At 41.3% G+C, this 17,309-nt stretch overlaps 1 protein-coding gene across 12 annotated transcripts in view; it reads right to left on the reverse strand.

The window, feature by feature from the left end:
* The window catches only part of MGAT4C (MGAT4 family member C), a 340,955-nt gene that overhangs the window by 188,912 nt on the left and 134,734 nt on the right, over positions 1 to 17,309 (reverse strand). For 11 of the 12 annotated variants that reach the window (XM_045010664.1, XM_045010673.1, XM_045010727.1 and 8 more), the window contains exon 1: positions 1,944 to 2,116. The exons of the other annotated variant lie outside the window; for it this stretch is intronic. The gene's annotated coding sequence lies outside the window, so the exon portion shown is untranslated. Of the gene's footprint in view, positions 1 to 1,943; positions 2,117 to 17,309 lie in introns of those variants that run through there. 12 annotated transcript variants of the gene reach the window in all.

The raw sequence follows: 17,309 nt of genomic DNA on the forward strand, positions 1-17,309 counted from the left end.
CCAGGTCATCTATTTGGCTTCACAGGTCCTCATTAACTCTATCTGGGTTGATGTAGTGTGCACACCCTATCACATCCACTCACTTTTAAATTCCTCTAATAGGTATAAGCAATAGGTCTGAGACAAACCCCCTGAATATGAACCCTCTGGACTTGTGAGGGTTGGACTTGGAGATCCAAACTGAGTAGAATCTCTAATTCCCTGAGCATTTTGGCAATGTTAGGAGCTAGTTTCTTCATATCATACATGACTTTTGTCTATCTGGGAGGCTGATTTACTGTATGCTCTTATATTAATTCTAGTAATGATAGGCAAACTGCATGGAACTGTACAGTGTGTAAATTTGTAATGTTGATGCTAAGGACTGTGTACTTTTATTTTATTCCTCTCAGTCTCAGGGACTAAGCCAAGTTATTTAAGGGGGACAGAAGATTAGTGCAACTTGTTAACGATACAAGCAAGCAGGGAAAACTCAGAAAACGTAAAAATTTCAATTTGCCTATAGGCCATGATTTTCGAACTTTAACCAGGGTACTTTGGGTTTTGCCATTGAAAAGACAATACAGGGTAATGGAGATTTTGCCCCAACTAAAATACATCATACCAAGCCCCTCTATAATACCTATCTATCTATCTAACATTTGATTCAAGCTTGGACACATATTGACTGAAAGCTAAAACAAATGTGGTAAATATTAAGAACTGCAAAGACAGGACTGTATTAGTAAAAATGAAAAGTACAACATAGCTGAGAAATTCTGCTGTATTTAAGTGATGCTTGAGCTGAAAATGGCTATTATTTGACAAAAATACTGATTAGCACAGACCTAGACAACTATTCATAACTAGACTGAATGACAAGAAGTGTGAGAATTGCAAGCACTCATAATGCTTGCAACATATGCAATTATTTAAAACTTTTTATTGTACAATCACAGATTATTAAAATAAGTGCAGCAAGATATTAAATTATAGGTATTTAGGGAATTCCAGTCTTTCCCAAATAAATAATTGTCTCACCAGTTTTTAAATTAACTATAGCCTGTTATTCATCTTCCATTATATACACTACGTGACTAGTTAAACTTGTTATTGGATTCTTCATTCAGTAGCCCCTGAACTCCTTCAGTCAATTAAATCCTTTATTGTATCTGATTTGTCAGTGCCAGTGTCACTGCTAATCTCCTAAATCCACATCAGTTCGCAAGCATTAAATGTACTTATTCTGTGGCAAAACTGGGAGGCTATACAAGCAGAACTCCCTGATATGAACCACAGTGCTGCTAGCACTTTGAAATAGATAATCACTTCTCTCACTCCTTAGATTTTGTGCACTATAATAGGGGGAAAATATTATTCATTGAAAAGTACAGCTACTTGTGCATTAAATGCTGTAAATCTATTACCCAGTTCCTTGTCCTTTTAAATGATAACCAGGAACAAAGTAACCACAACTTATTTCAGAATCTGTAACTTGAACAACTTAGTATCAGTCTCCATGACTTTGGAATACTCCTCCACAAAAGTATTCCAAAACATTTTTTTAAAGTTTTATCTGATATTAAAGTCTCTATCCCTAACCCTCCCCATCTCCTGTTTGCCATTAAATACTTGATTTTTATAGAAAGAAGGAAAATGACATGCAATAAATTATTGTTCAGAGTAACAATCTTGTCAATCTAATGATAACTTCAGTTATCATAAAGTTAAACATAGATAGCAATACTATTTATTTTATATTGCAAAGTAAAGTTTATCAGATAAACATACACTTGATTTTCCTTTAAAATACATCTTTTCCTAAAGCATCTTTCTTTCAATTAAAACCACTCTTTACATATTATAGCTTTTATAAGCCTCTGGACTAAGAAAGCAATTCCCTATACAGGTTGGATGCATCACCTTTATTCTGAAAGAGACGGTAAAATAGAAGAGACTCTTACCAGAGACAGAGAAAACAATTCGTTCAGCTAGATCCAACAGTGCTCTGTGCAAGCAGGCAGCATGAGTGATATTTGGGCCTCACACAAAAGCAAGATAATTGGCTCTCAATGAAGAGATGTAAACATCCATCATAATGGCACCGGTGCTGAGGCTGAAAGCTACCTCAGCTGTTCTATGTACTCTGACTGTAAGATGATGTCACAAACATCAACTGGGTGTATTCTCATTGGCTTCTGTTACCTGGAATCATATCTTAACCCTAAACTGTCAGCTGCAAATTGAAATGTGGATCTGTTTTATATATATCTGGGGTGGAGTGTGGGGGGGAATGGAATGTACTGAAAGCTCCCACTTCGGGTGCCAGGTGCAGGCTGTTTAAACAGTTAAAATAAAAAAATCCCAAACTTAATTTGCCTAATTTATTAAACAAGAGCCCTGGGGAATTGCATTTTCATAATGTTTACTAAATTACAGTAATCATCGAAATATTGTACAGAAGGGGTATTAAATGAAAGGTTAATGCATACAGCATCTGGAGAATTCACTTTTTTTAATGATTTTATATTGCCTCCTATTAAGCCATGAGATTTCTCAAAGATACACATAAAAAGGGGGTTTAAATTTGAGAACATTGCATATATATCTATAATCAGGTTAGCTACAGGAAGGCACTGGTATTTTAAGAATTTAAAACAAAAAAAATAAAAGCAAAGATATGCACAAATGTAAATGTGCCCTTATTCTTTGAATGTAAAGTAGGATCTCAGACATTGTGTGGTAAATGAGGCATGAAACACACTGTCAAAAATCTGATGTCCTAAATATAGTGGCAATACATATTTTGTTATGTTACTAGAAATATTCCACAAATCATGTGAACTTTAAAATGAGCCCCAATCCAGCTATTAAAGAACTGTTTCAGAAAAAAACCCGAGATAGAAATAATAATTTGATCTTTCAGTTTTAACTGATAGAACATCCTATTGATCTATGCAAAGAAAAAAATCACAGGTCATATATGTTACATGTTGTATATAGAGCTTTTGTACTACTTTATCTACTTTATCATTTCCCCATCACTTTGAATTGTGCCCTTTTGCTTATTTGACTGTATAGGAGTTTGATTTGATGTTTGTTTGGAGTAAAATGTATAGCCCATTCGTTATTTTGCAATTCAGTATTCCTAATACTAAAAGTAAGGGTTGTGTTTAAAATTCCTTCTGTTCAGTTTATTCCCCAGGAAAAAGATATACTCAGAAATGTTGTTGCTTAATATAGAATGTGAAACATATCATAGGATTTCTTGAATAAACGTGATAAACAGCTCTGCCATTGCCTTGTGGTCCTTTCACCAAGTTGTAGAGACTCAGAAGATTAAATTCTGGGGACTTAATAAACAGCAGCTCTGTGTAGGGATCTGGAAGCAAGCCTATTAGTCAAAATGTACTTTAGGCCAAAGTGAAAGCCCCATATCATTTATTTCTGCCTAGAAAACATGGGAGTTTAGATGGAAATGTATATTAAAAAAAAAAGATTCATTACCATGCAAAGTGACATAAAACTGAATTACAGATCAGAAAGATGAATTTGGACAATAGGAAAGGCAACTTTGCTTTTCTATGATTAACGATAAAGGTAAGACATAGTAATTGCTAAGAAGATATGAGTCATATATTTGAGGTAAAATATGCTTAGACATATCACATGTTTAAGTTATATTCTTCTGAAACTTTACTGCTATAAATAGCCAAGATCAAACAAAGAGACACTGTTGATAAAATCTGATTATGTAGGTTGATTTGGTCTGTAAAATGTAGAGTTCCCATATCTAACTAATCTTAACATGATGAATTAATGTCCCATACATTTGTTTTTCTTACACACATAATACTTCATTTCCTTAACAGGATGATTTATTCTTATGTGAACTAGTAGATACTCTATGTGGATAAAGTACAATATGCTGGGAAAAAAGCCTCCATCAACACTAACACATTAGAGTCCAGATTTTATATTTTGGCCACTGAATAGTCATTTATGTTAGTAGTTTTACTCATGAAATTAGCACACAATAAGCAATAGAGGACCATTGCGAATTTAAGAGGCGAATATTGCCCCAAACCCATCCATTAAATGGAATTTGCACTTAAACTCCAGCACATTTTCATTAGCATGCTTTTTTATACTGTAAACTTGTGGTAAGTTAGTATCTTTAAGTTGAGTGGTTTATGACGTATCGTAAATGATAGTGAATCATCAATTTACACATACATTTGACGTTAAAATTAATATTGCTGTATAGTCAATGTGGTGGAAATTTGGATGATTATAGAGAGATGGTCAGACCCAACAGGTAATAGCTGTGAAGCTGTCAGTGAAATAGCAGCTTCATGATCATAATAAATGTACTTATTATCAACACTAAAACAAGCTTTCCAGTGTGTTAAACATAACATTTCCCATTGGCTGTACAAATAGTAAAATAAATAAATAAATTAGATAATGGACCACTGAAGCTGTATCTCTTGCATAGACAGTAATTGCAAGCTAATATTGCAGAAATAGCTGTCAGGTACTTCCTTGAAATGACCATCTGAGTGAAAAGCATGTAAAAGACACAAAGTAGCTCAAATAATGTTTTACTCATATTATCCCTGTATTTCAGGGCAAAAAAAATTATATACAACCAAAGCAAATAGCCTATCCTTATGCTATAAAAATCCATATACTACTTTCTCAGAGTGTTACTGTGATAAGAGTGGTCTGTTAGCCTCCCTTGTTATATGATACATACAGTATGGCATCCATTGCACAGGCAATGAGCTACTGCTGAAGGTGTCTTTAGCAAAATACAAATCACATTTAGTAGAAGAAAAAAGATGATTGACTCTCAGTGAGTAAGCATGCTGCTTTCTCCCAGAGTACAGTATTAATCAACACAGAAATAATTCTGATGGATCAAACAGAAGATGAGATTTTAGAGCTCAAGCGAAGCGAAACTCAGTTTCATGAATACATATTTCCCACAAGTTGAAATAATTACTGCATTTAATTGCCTGACAATTATATCTGTCAAATCAATTTAATGGTTAAACCAATTATTTATATTACAAAACACAGCAAAGACTAATTGAAAAACACAAATCTTTCGATGTAGCTTAACCTACACATTATTAACATGGTTGGGGTGAGGTCTAAAGATTTGGGGGAAAATTAGAACTCAGATGATGAGGTTTTAGAGATTAAATGTACAGACTCAAAATTGCTGTTCTCAGAATTCTATTTCAGAAGAGTTCCAAGTCAGGAAGAGTTAATAATTATTACAAGCATTTGTCTATTTTATTCTTGCAGCATCAGCAACTGGCTCACTACCTTGTTATCCACAAGATGGCAGCTCTGTTTACATTGTCACTTACTCTTGCAATATCCAATTTGAAGAACTTTCAAATTCATTTTTCATTTTAAAGTAGCTATTTTCATATATCATGAAGAAAACTTAAAAAAAAATCCTGACAATTCATTGATCAACCCTAGTACTGAAATAAAGTTGGTTATGAAGCTCTTGCAGAAGTGTTGAGAGACGGCAGAACAAGAGATGGTACTTTTAAACAGAACAGAAGCTTTATTTCAGGAGTTTTAAAAATTCCCTATTCACAAACTCTTCAATCTCTAGCACGGCAAGCCAGCAAAGCCCTTAAATGTATGCTTAGCTTAAAACAAGCAAACAGTCTCATTAACTGTAATGGGACTACTCACATGCTTAAAGTTAAGCATATGCTTAAGGGCTTGAGCTGGATTGTTGCCTAAATACTTCACTCATCTCTAAAATAATGGAACACACCTCCTATCCTCAGTTGTGCTACTAAAAAATGTAACAGATATATTTGTTTCCAAGGTAAAATTATTTGTCAAGGGTAAATGCCTGACTGATTAAATGAATGTAATGAATGACTGATGTTAATTTATGCCTCATAAATTCACTGAAGTCCAAAAGAAGAGACACAAATGAGGTCAATTTGAGTTTAGGTGATTGTGAAGGGTTTCAGTTTCATAATGGGAGTGAAGGTATAAAAAATCCCAAAATGACTTCTTGGAAAATAAAACCTAGTCAAATATTCAGTCTTATCACACTTGACTAGCTTTCCTAAAAATGTGCATAGTCTTGCTATCCTACATTTCACTACACTGAAAAACAAGAAAGTAAGGTTCCATTATTTTTAAAGTCTTTTAAAAAGATGTCATTTCACTGGGATTACAGCTATTCCTTCAAAGGAGAATGTAAGTATGGGATTCTAATTGCAATAAAATAAAATCACATAAAATAACGTTAGACTAGGTAATTTGCAATATTGGCACAAAGACCATGGTACATTTAAGGGTTTAAGTTTTAGCAGCATTGAAACTTGATTTTGAGTACAATTTTCAAAAGCACATAAGTGACTTATGACCCCAAGTCCCATTTTCAAAAGGAACTTAGGTGTTTAGTTGACCTTGTAGGATTTAGGGTCCCAAGTGTCCGAAGTAGAACTGGGCAATTTTTTGGGGACAAAACTCATTTTGGCCATGAAATGCATATTTGGGTCCACTGAAATATTGTGTGAACTCGTATTGAATTCACTGAATTGTTTGCACTGAAAAAGAAAAAGAAAATTCTGAAACAGTTAAAATATTTAGTTTCTAATTTTTCAAAAAAAAGAAACCTTTCATTTTTTTTTCATTTTTAAACAACTTTGTATTTAGAAATTTACTTCTATTATGCTTATAAAAAGTAAAAAAAAAAACCTACAAAAAATGAAAAGATAATTTTATTTCAGGTCAAACAATATGTTTAGTACAACCTGAAACTTTTGTCGTGTTTCATTTTACTAAAATGTTTTTAAAAAATCATTTTTTCCTGTTTGGTCACTGAACCAAAAAATCAGGTATGTACACAGGTCTAATCCTAAATCACTAAAGTGTTTTTGAAAATTGTATCCTTTATTTATTGGTTGATTTTGTTTTTTCTTGTTTACTGGCTCTTAATAGATTTAGGGTAAAAAATATCAAAAGCACCCAAGTGACTATGAGCCTAAATCATATTTCCGTTGTCTTTTACTAGCAACTTACAAAAAAAGGTTACTTTGAAAGAAATAATTGTTTTTTTAAATTAAAGGGAGAAAAAAACATTCCACAGACAGCCTGGTTTCTGTGCATGCCAGATGCTAATCTCCATTTCACCACTTTTGTGTGGAAAAACCCGTGCTTAATAAGTGCCAGGGCTGAGCACCGGTACCTTTGGGCTTTGCAGAGCATAGCTCTGGCATCTCTGCACTTGCCACATGACAATTAAAGGGAGCAACACAAAGTGGGTGGGACATACTGCATCACACGCTGTGGTTAGAGTGGATGACTCCATGGGGAGAAGTTCACATGAATAGTGGCATGTTCCTTCGACTGCAAGCTCAGGAGGGGCACAAGTCACATAATAATATTTGCTGGGCATTTAATAACAATGGTTGTTTTCACAGCCCCTGTAGATTCAAGCATGCATGCAAGATATGGTTTGGGACCCATTTGGCCCGTTCTTGCCAGAGCGGTAGGGGACGATCACAAGGGGAAAACAGGATTGGGGGTGGGTGAAGTGCCAACCACCGGTTTGGCTCGGCTGAGCAGGTCATGGGGTGCAGAACACAGGCTGGGTAGAGGGGCAATCTGGGGGGCTGTCCACTGGGCACGGGCACCATTGCTAGTTAGGCTTAAGGTGTTCAGGGTTTCCTATGGGATTACCCTAATACAGCACATGTGGCATATATGGGTGTGGGGGGGTTAACTTTGGGATTTCAGATCCCCTTTTCGGGGAGTAGCACCCAGGTAAGGTCCAAAAAACAAAAATAATCAATTACCTATAGAGAACTAAGGGTTTCCCCCCGCCCCTGGGTTTGGTCCCTAACCGCGGTCAAGGGAATATCGAGTAATACATCACCTTTCATACCCATGAGGTGGCTCCATTACAGTACAATGAACCAGGTGGCCTGGCAAAACATTTGGGGGTATCCCTGGCTGAAGATGAGACAGAGGGCCTTTCCACATTAGCATACCTAGGTATCGAGTGGAACAGAAGGACGGGCATATTACAGCTCCCTCCCAATAAAAGTATGTATTTCTGGCATGACAACATGGCAAGCCAAACTTTCACCTCATGCAGGGTTTTGAAGTTAGAGAGGGAATTTGTGTCACAATGTTTAAGCCTTAACATCTCTTTTTCCTTCCAAGCATATGCCCACGGTTGGATGCTCTGCCTCGTTTGCAGTTCAACAGAGTGCAGTGGCCTGCACTAGGAACTAGCAACTAACTCAAGTAGATGCTGCTGTTGCTATGGCGCTTTGGCATATGAGGATCTGGGAGACTGGTCACCTATATGGCCCATCAGGAAGGGGCTGGTGTTGAGGTACATGGCACTGGCAACCCAGCTGCGGGAGTCCTTGACGATCCTTGCATAGTGCAAAGGGCAACCAAGTTAATTGGGAGGCAGGGGAGTTCACCTATCAAACTTGGGGGTAACAAGTTTTTGGTCTGCTCTACAAAAGGCCATTGGAAGATGTCTGGGACCCTGATTGGTGTGTGTGTGGGGGGCGAGGAGGGGGGCGGTGGTGGCAGCAAAGCTAATTGCTGGTGCCTCCTTGTGGCAGAGGTCCAGTGCAGGTACTCCATACGGAAGACATCCAGTAACCAGATAAATGGCCTGGTAAAGGACTTAAAAAGGAGGTGCTGGTTAAAGGAGTGGAATGGTGTGGGGTTTGGGGCTCCTATGGTTGGAACAGCAGGGAGCCAACCCCCTTCCTTATAGCCCACCTTACCCTTCCTACGAGGTGGGTGGATGGTAAGGTCCTGGCAATGGATTTGCTGGAGGGACCTGAATGGAAACAAGGAGGAGCTGGTAAACCCCCGCACCCTGGGTATGGTGAGGTCCTGGCAATGGATTTGCTGGAGGGACCTGGATGGAAAAGAAAGAGGGGGAGCTGGTGGAAGTCCCTCTGGGTAATTACATAATAAGCCACTGTTACCTGCACTGTACACTTTTATCTGCCGGGTAGTCCCAGATATCTAATAATAAAGTTGTGGCCTAATTACATCCATATCAAGTGTCTCTTGTCCTTCTTTTGGCATAGCTGGACAAAAAAAATTCCACAGATAGCCTGGTTTGTGTGCATGCCAGATGTTCATCTCCGTTTCACCACTTTTGTGTGGCAAAACCCCTGCTTTATTTGTGCCAGGGCTGAGCTCCAACACCTCTGGGCTTGGCAGTGCATAGCCCTGGCATCTCGGTGCTTGCCACGTCAGTTATGAAATTAAAACAATTGCTTGAGCCCCAGCACCTCTTTCATTAAAAATATAGCACTGGGCAAAACTAATCTGGAAAGTTGGTGAATCTGGACAGCTAAGGATTTGCCTAGCATGGAGAGATGTAGAATTGGCATACATCAATGTTGGTTTATATCAGCCCTGCAACATTGTTGATGCAGTCCTGTGGGAGAGGCCATGTAGCATTGTATTCTGATGCTTCTTTGCCATCAAGGACAGCCCTTTTAATAGGAAGCTACAAATGCAGCATAAAGCCACTACTCTACATTTTCAATAGAACATTTCAATGGCCAACTTTAATTAAACTAACTTACTTTCATTAAAGTCATGAAACATAGGGCTTACGTTGAAACTCAGTCTTAACTCTCTGTCCTCATGTGTTTAAACTTTAAAACATAGCCTCTTTTTATAGGATTATAAATCTTGTCATCAGTACAGCATGTAATGAAATACAAACTGGAGATATAGTAGAGTCTTCAGATTTGGCTTGCCCAAGGAGATCTACAGAGAAAGCTATGTTTAAAGTAAATCAGTTAATTAATAGAGCAAGTTGAAAATTTTCACTAGTAAATCTAACAACATTAATGTGTACATTGGAGCTCTTTCAACGGCCAACGTAAATCATCCAGCTTCATGACCAGCACTATCTATATCTAGGTTGAAGCCTGTGTGGAAGACTAAACTACCAGTTACCAACAACTTTTCAATCATTTTGGCCAAAATTGGGTGATTGGAGACCAGAAAATGATAAGTGGGCCCATCAGAAGATTGTCTTTTGAATATTAGATAGACTAATGTGTGTTTAAGAAGGGATATTTATCCTTCCTATAAGACGCAAACATTTTCAGTCAGCAGTGGACCAAGGTGCTCTTCATTCATTTATATCAAGCATAGTAGCCACAGGTGCATCTTGCAAGATTGTGTCTCAGCTCTTACTCATTACTTTCAGAGCCTCAGATGCATGGCCAAATTCCATCAGGAGAGGGATGACTCATTTCCCTCAAAACTAGAATTGCTATTCTGAATTCAATTTAATTACAAATTAAAATGAAAGCTCCTCAAAAATAGAGATATTCAGCAAAAAAGTGTCAGCATTATATCAGGAGAAATTGAGATAATGTAAGAGGAGGAGGTTGTTTCTGCAGTTAGCATGACAAGGTACAAAATCACATTATTCCACAAAAGGAAAGGATGACTGGTGATCAATGTATAGCAGCACTGTACTGAATGACCAACCAGCCTTTCAGGCATGTAAAAGGCTCATATTTAATTGAATTTATACACAAGTGGATTTATTTTCCTTATACTTTCAAAGAATTCCACGGTGTTTACTGTTATTAAAAGAGGTGATTTTACAAGCATCTGCATGAGGATCTTTAATATTGTTATTGTTCTTAAGAAAATAATATATCAACAGTTTCTGACAACATAAAAAATCCTTCTGTGTGAGTGGCGATCTTTCACCATTTGCTGCAAGCTTAGTGATAATAAAACCAACTGGGAGAAAGACCTTGGGAAGTATAAGCCACTCATTGATTTAGCCTGGCTGTTTATATGCTATGTTCACTCACTGATCTTTTTAAAACCCATAAGTACAAAGGGCAGCTTCTTTTCAAAAGTCACTACTGGTGGCTGGGAGAGATGATTTTTAGAATGACATTCAGTGAACTATTATCATAATCTTGTAGTTAGTTATTTTTCAGTATAAAGTTTAAACTCTGTAAACTGATCTGCAATAACACAATATCTTAATTCTTTTCATTATTATTAATACTCAATTATATTCAACGGAATTCAACACAGAGACCAAGAAATTCCCTTATAGAAGAGGTAGCATTTTAGGTCTTCAGGAATGTATCTGACAAATGAAGTTAGTTTATACTCTCCCTCAATGTTTCCTTTAATTACCATTCAATAAAGTACACATACAACATTGCATGGACTACAGAATACACTCAAAATGGTGTGCTAACCATGAGTTGATTAGCCATGATCCACATTACACTATTAAAATAACATTTTAGCTTTTTGAATGGCTGCAATATTTAAGGTTGGGTGAGCCATTCTACAGAAGATAAAAATCCAACTGAAGCAGATTTTATGGGCTTTAATTAGCCAAACTAGTTTGAGACCTTATAGGTTTAATTCTTGCAGGATGATTCAACCCTATGCTGATATTGCAATAGGACAACTGAAGTGAAATATCATCAGTTCTACCCAGGATTAGTCTCCCCACCAGGAGCAAAACTCAAAAGTCACATAGGGAAACTGCTGGCAAAGAGAAACCCTGCCCTCCTGTAGCTCATCCCTGAATTATAAACAGAAAGTTCACCACTGTATGTGTCCTCTTCTTCCACTCACAATCCATTCCCAGACAATGAGTGGAAGTTAAACTGTGCATTATAAAACTCATCCAGTCAACCTGCATACATTTGACTCTCAAAAATATTTCTTTGTAGACCAGATTTTAGTTGTATTATTATCCAAATGGAAAATTTAGACACGATCTGTCCTCAATGTCTAAATTCTTAATTTGCGTAACAATATAAACCACAATCTGCTGTACATGGAAATGCTTTTGAAAGTCAAATGCATTCACACTGATTGGCTGAAATTTAACACTAGAGTGAAACAAAATTCATAATTTCTGTCCCGGGGGAATTTCTGAGATTTCAACATTTGTTTTCAACACCGAACAGGCCAAAAGGGTAAAGTTTTAGAATTTTAAAAGAATGGTAATTAAAAAACAAAAACAAAAAATCTGTTCAGGAATGTGAACATATTTCACTTTGACATTTTTGATCAAAATGAAATGTTCTGAAGATGAAATGAAATCAAGATGTTCTACTTTGTTTTGGTAAACTGATTCAAAAGGGTTCAATTAGGATCCCATGAAACTGCATTTCCTTAGTTAATTGCTTTACAGAGGTTATAGTTTGGATGCTCATTGTCTCCTATGAGCTAAAAGAACAGGAGTACTTGTGGCACCTTAGAGACTAACAAATTTATTTCAGCATGAGCTTTCGTGAGCTACAGCTCACTTCTTTGGATAAATCCGAAGAAGTGAGCTATAGCTCACGAAAGCTCATGCTGAAATAAATTTGTTAGTCTCTAAGCAGGGCTGGCTCTAGTTTTTTGCCGCCCCAAGCAAAACATTTTTTGGCTGCCCCCCCCCACCCCCAGACATGAGCCCCCCCCGCCCACCAGTGCCCCCCACTCACACCCCCTGTTGCCCCAGCACTGGGCTCCCCCCCAAATGTGGGATCCGCTACCAGCACACTGCAGCCGAGCCCTGGCACAGCTGCGACTCTGTCCCCATGCGGGTGGAGCTGCTGGGCAGCGCGGAGCGGGAGTACTTCCAGGTGGCGGCGCGGCTATGGGGTGGCGCAAAGAACACGGCCCCCTCCCTGGGCTTCGCAGCACTGCTGGTGGCCAAGGTGGATCAGTTCGTGCTCACCGCCCTCACCCCCGACATGCTGGCGGCCGAGGACCTGGAGAGCCCCCTGGACCTGCTGCTCTTCAGCCTCACGGTGCCCTGGCCCAGCCCCGGCAGGAGGGAAGGCAAGGATCTCCAGCTGTGGGGCTACCTGCTCAGCACCGACGAACCCAGCCGGCCGCTCACCTCCTCACACACTCCAGGAGCCCCTCGCCGCCATCGCAGCCCGGGCTCGGCTCCAGGAGACCCCGTTTCCCTCCCTCCCCGGCTCCTCACACACACTGGGTAGGGCCGCCCAGAGGATTCAGGGGGCCTAGGGCAAAGCAATTTTGGGGGCCCCTTCCATAAAAAAAAGTTGCAATACTATAGTAACATGTATTTGGAAATGTAAAAAATAACTAGTGAAAATTAATTTGTAATAATTTGAAAATACACCAAATACATTATTTAAAAACATTAAATGCTTTACTGGTCTGTATACATTTGCAATTACATAATGGGCTGTTGCTGAATGATGGTGATGGTTGGTGCCAATGGGCTGTCACTGCCTGGAGGTGGTGCTGCTGTTGCCCAGGGCTGGGTGGGGAGCTGGGCTCTGGGGGGTGCCCGGCTCACAGGGGCTGGGCTCAGGACTGTGGGGAGATGGGGTCGGAGGTTGTCTGGCTCAGAGGGGCTCGCCTCAGAGCTGGGGGTCTGGGGTGGGGGGGGATGGGGTCGGAGGGTGCCCAGCTCAAAGGGGCTGGGCTTGGAGATGAGGGTCAGGGCTGTGGGGGATGGGGTCGGGGGTGCCCGGCTCAACGGGGGCTGGGCTCGGAGCTGGGGGTCTGGGGTGAGGGAGATGGTGTCGGGGGGTGCCCACCTCAGAGCAGCTGGGCTCAGAGCTGGGGGTCAGGGCTGTGGGGGATGGGGTCGGGGGTGCCCAGTTCAGAGCAACTGGGCTCAGAGCTGGGGGTCAGGGCTGTGGGGGATGGTGTTGGGGGTGCCCAGCTGAGAGGGGCTGGGCTCAGAGCTGGAGGTCAGGGCTGTGGGGGGAATGGGTACAGGGGGGTGTCCGGATCAGAGGGGCTGGGCTCAGAGATGGGGGTCGGGGCTGTGGGGGATGGGGCCGTGGGGGTGTCCAGCTCAGAGGGACTGGGCTCGGAGCTGGGGGTCAGGGCTGTGGGGGGAATGGGGTCAGGGGGGTGTCCGGCTCAGAGGGGCTGGGCTCAGAGCTGGGGGTCAGGGCTGTGAGGGGGATGGGGCCGGGGGGGTGCCCAGGTCCGAGGGGCTGGGCTCGGAGCTGGGGCTCAGGGCTGAGTGGGGAGGATGGGTTTGGGGGGGTGCCTACCTCAGAGGGGCTGGGGCTGGGGGGTAATGGGGTCGGTGGGTGCCTGACAACCACCTCCCTGAGACCCCCCCCAATCCAGCCCCCCCTTCCCTGGCCCCTGACCGCCCCCCCCCCCACAGAACCTGTGCCCCCTGAGTGTCCCCAGGACTCCCGGCCCCAGCTGCTTACCCCTGGCTCACCGCGCACCTCGAGAAGCGGCCCTGCCCAGCGAGGCAGCCGCATGGCTCCGGAGGGGGCTGAGCTCTTCCCCGCTCAGAGCCGCGTGGTGAGGGGGTGGGGCTGCGAGCTCCGGGCTGAGCTCAGCTGCCTCCGCTTGGCCCGGAGCTCGTAGCCCCGCCCCCTCACCACGCGGCTCTGAGCGGGGCGGAGCTCAGCCCCCCCCCCCGCCAAGCGGCTGCTGCGCTGTTTAGGACCCGGGCGCGAACAAGCGGAGGAGGAGCAGCCCGTCTTCTGCAGCCAGGCGGTGCCGCGCTACCGGTAAGGGGCCATCCCTCTCCCCCAAGCGGAGCCGGTAGCGCGGCCCTGCCCCAGCTGCAGGGGACGGGCCGCTCCTCGGCTCGCAGCGGCAGGATGAGCTGGGGCCCCAGCCTTTTGCCGCCCCCTATATTTTGCCGCCCTGGGCACCAGCTTGTTTTGCTGGTGCCTAGAGCCGCCCCTGTCTCTAAGGTGCCACAAGTACTCCTGTTCTTTTAGCAGATACAGACTAACATGGCTGCTACTCTGAATCCTATGAACTAGACTCCCTGGAGGACTACATCTCCCACAATGCAATGTGGATGCTGGGTGGAAGATAAAGTTCTCAAGGGAGGCTGGCTCAGAAGAGACAATGGGCACCCAAGCTACAACTTCCATAAAACCATGTGTTACAGAAATACAGTTTATTGAGGGATTTTGGGTGGGGTTTTGGGTGGGTGGGGGGTGGTTGGTTAGTTTTGTTTAGCTTTTAAACTGAATTAAAATGAAATATTTCAGATCAATTCAATAACATGAAATAGTCTATCAAGACAAATTGAAATGAACTACTTAATTTCCACTTTCCTGAGAAAAGATAAAAAATAGCAAAATTGAAATTCCCACATGGAAAATTTCAATTTTGAAGAAATTGCATTTTATCTTCGGAAAATTCCTGATTTATTTAACGCTCCGTTCTAGTGCTCTCTTGCATATGGATTTGTATTTAAATTCTCCTTTTCCTTTTCCCTTTTTTAAAATGTTTAGTCCAGATACAAAACAAAGAAATGCAGTACTAGGATGTTTTAAGTTATATGTGCACAACTGTATACATGTATTCGCATGTGCCTAATTTATGCACAACAATATTATAGAGATAAAAAAGCGATAAGACTGAAAACTTAATTAATCTCATAGACCCCCTTTGACTTTATATGGGCTCCATGCAGGCATAAGGGTTTTCTCATGCAGAGATCTTTGCTGGATCAGGCCCATAATTCAATCTTTTCCCACTTTCAGAAATATGAACCATTTACTTCTTCCTTCCTCACCTAGATTTAAATTAATATATTCTGTATTACATACACACCTTCCTTTGGTTTCAGTTACTGCTAATTATATTGTTTCAGATTTGCCTTGATTTAAATTGATAAATTAAATATATTACTATTTTCCATTCTGTGTTTCCTTGTTATAAATTAAGGAGCCGTATATTCCATTTTATCATTCCCTGGAAAAAATAATAAAGTTTGAATCTCCTTTAGTCATTTTTCTGAAAATAACAACCTGTCTGACCCCTTTGACCTTCCCTGAAATTAAAGCAGTAATCTTCAGATATCTTTTTGCCTTCTTGCGTCCTAAGTTCATACACACAATGGATCTTCCTCCTAGAATAAAATTAGCAGTTTCTTTAAACCAATCTATCTTCATCTTTATTTTACTGAAGGAACTGTGTACTGAAGTCAGTTCCATCATTTCTTGGTATGAATCAAGGTTTACAACAATGAATTGCATAGGAACCAATCACTTAAAATCATTAGTGTTTATATCTAATCCCCATTATATTGTACTTAATTTCTTTAATGACACACTTTGTCCCTTTCCTGTGTCATATTACTTTCTTAATCTTTTAAAAATATTTAAATATTCTTTTCCTCTATACACCTCTACCCCGATATAACGCAGTCGTGGGGAGCCAAAAATCTCTACCGCGTTATAAGTGAAACACCGATATCGAGGTAGTGGTGGCAGGGCCGCAGCAGCCGGAGCCCCAGGCCCTTTAAATCACCGATGAGCCCTGCTGTCGCAGCCCCGGGGTAATGGTGGCAGGACTCCAGTGGTGATTTAAAGGGCCCCGGGCTCCCCGCAGCAGCCCTGGGCCCTTTAAATCGCCGTCGAGCCCCGTTGCTGCAGCCCCGGGGTAGCAGTGGCAGGGCTCCAGCGGTGACTTAAAGGGCCCAGGGCTCTCCACAGCAGCTGGAGCCCCGGACCCTTTAAAGCGCTGCCCAAGCCCTGCTGCTGCAGCCCCAGGGTAGCGGTGGCAGGGCTCCAGTGGTGATTTAAAGGGCCAGGGGCTCCCCGCAGCACCCAGAGCCCCAGACCCTTTAAAGCGCCGCCGGAGCCCCGCTGCTACTGCGCTATATGCGAACCCGTGTAGTTCTGTCACTTCTCCTGTGAGCTCCAAATAAGGCTCACCCTACACCTTCAACTCCATTAACTTTCCTCCTCCAACATCTGAGCTCCTGATGCGCCAAAAGAAGCACAAAAGCTTGAAAGCTGCCCCTGTGAAAAGGTTGCATAAGGCCTATGAATCATATAAGTCCCACTTAAATTGTTAAGTAGGATTTGTGCTGGCCCTCCTCAAAGAGATGAATTTCATGCTAGGAAAGTATCCCCCTACAATTTGTAGGGAACAGTTAGATGCTCACTCTCCAAGAGTGGCCCTCTGAAAATTGATGGCATCTGGCTTGTCTGTACTTTCCAAATTTATGTTGATGTTTTAATCTAAAAAGGAAAATATATCGGCTTCTTCAAGTCAACTTTGCATAAATCATGCTTTCATTGCTTATTGAATACCTGTGGTTTTCTTCATATTACATGTTAATTTTTCTTAGTGTAATCCTTATAGTTATACAAAATTTCATACTCAGAGAAAATAATTCAGTGCACATGTGAATGTACTATTTAAGGAGTTGTGGTAAATTCTGAGCAATTGTTTATTTTCTGAGCTGCGGGAATTATCTGTTTAGCTCAAGTTTAACAGCATTCATCTGGGATACCATAGGGTCCCTGGGCTGTCTTCCTTTCCTC

Source organism: Mauremys mutica, chromosome 1, assembly GCF_020497125.1.
Source record: "Mauremys mutica isolate MM-2020 ecotype Southern chromosome 1, ASM2049712v1, whole genome shotgun sequence".
NCBI lineage: Eukaryota > Metazoa > Chordata > Testudines > Geoemydidae > Mauremys > Mauremys mutica.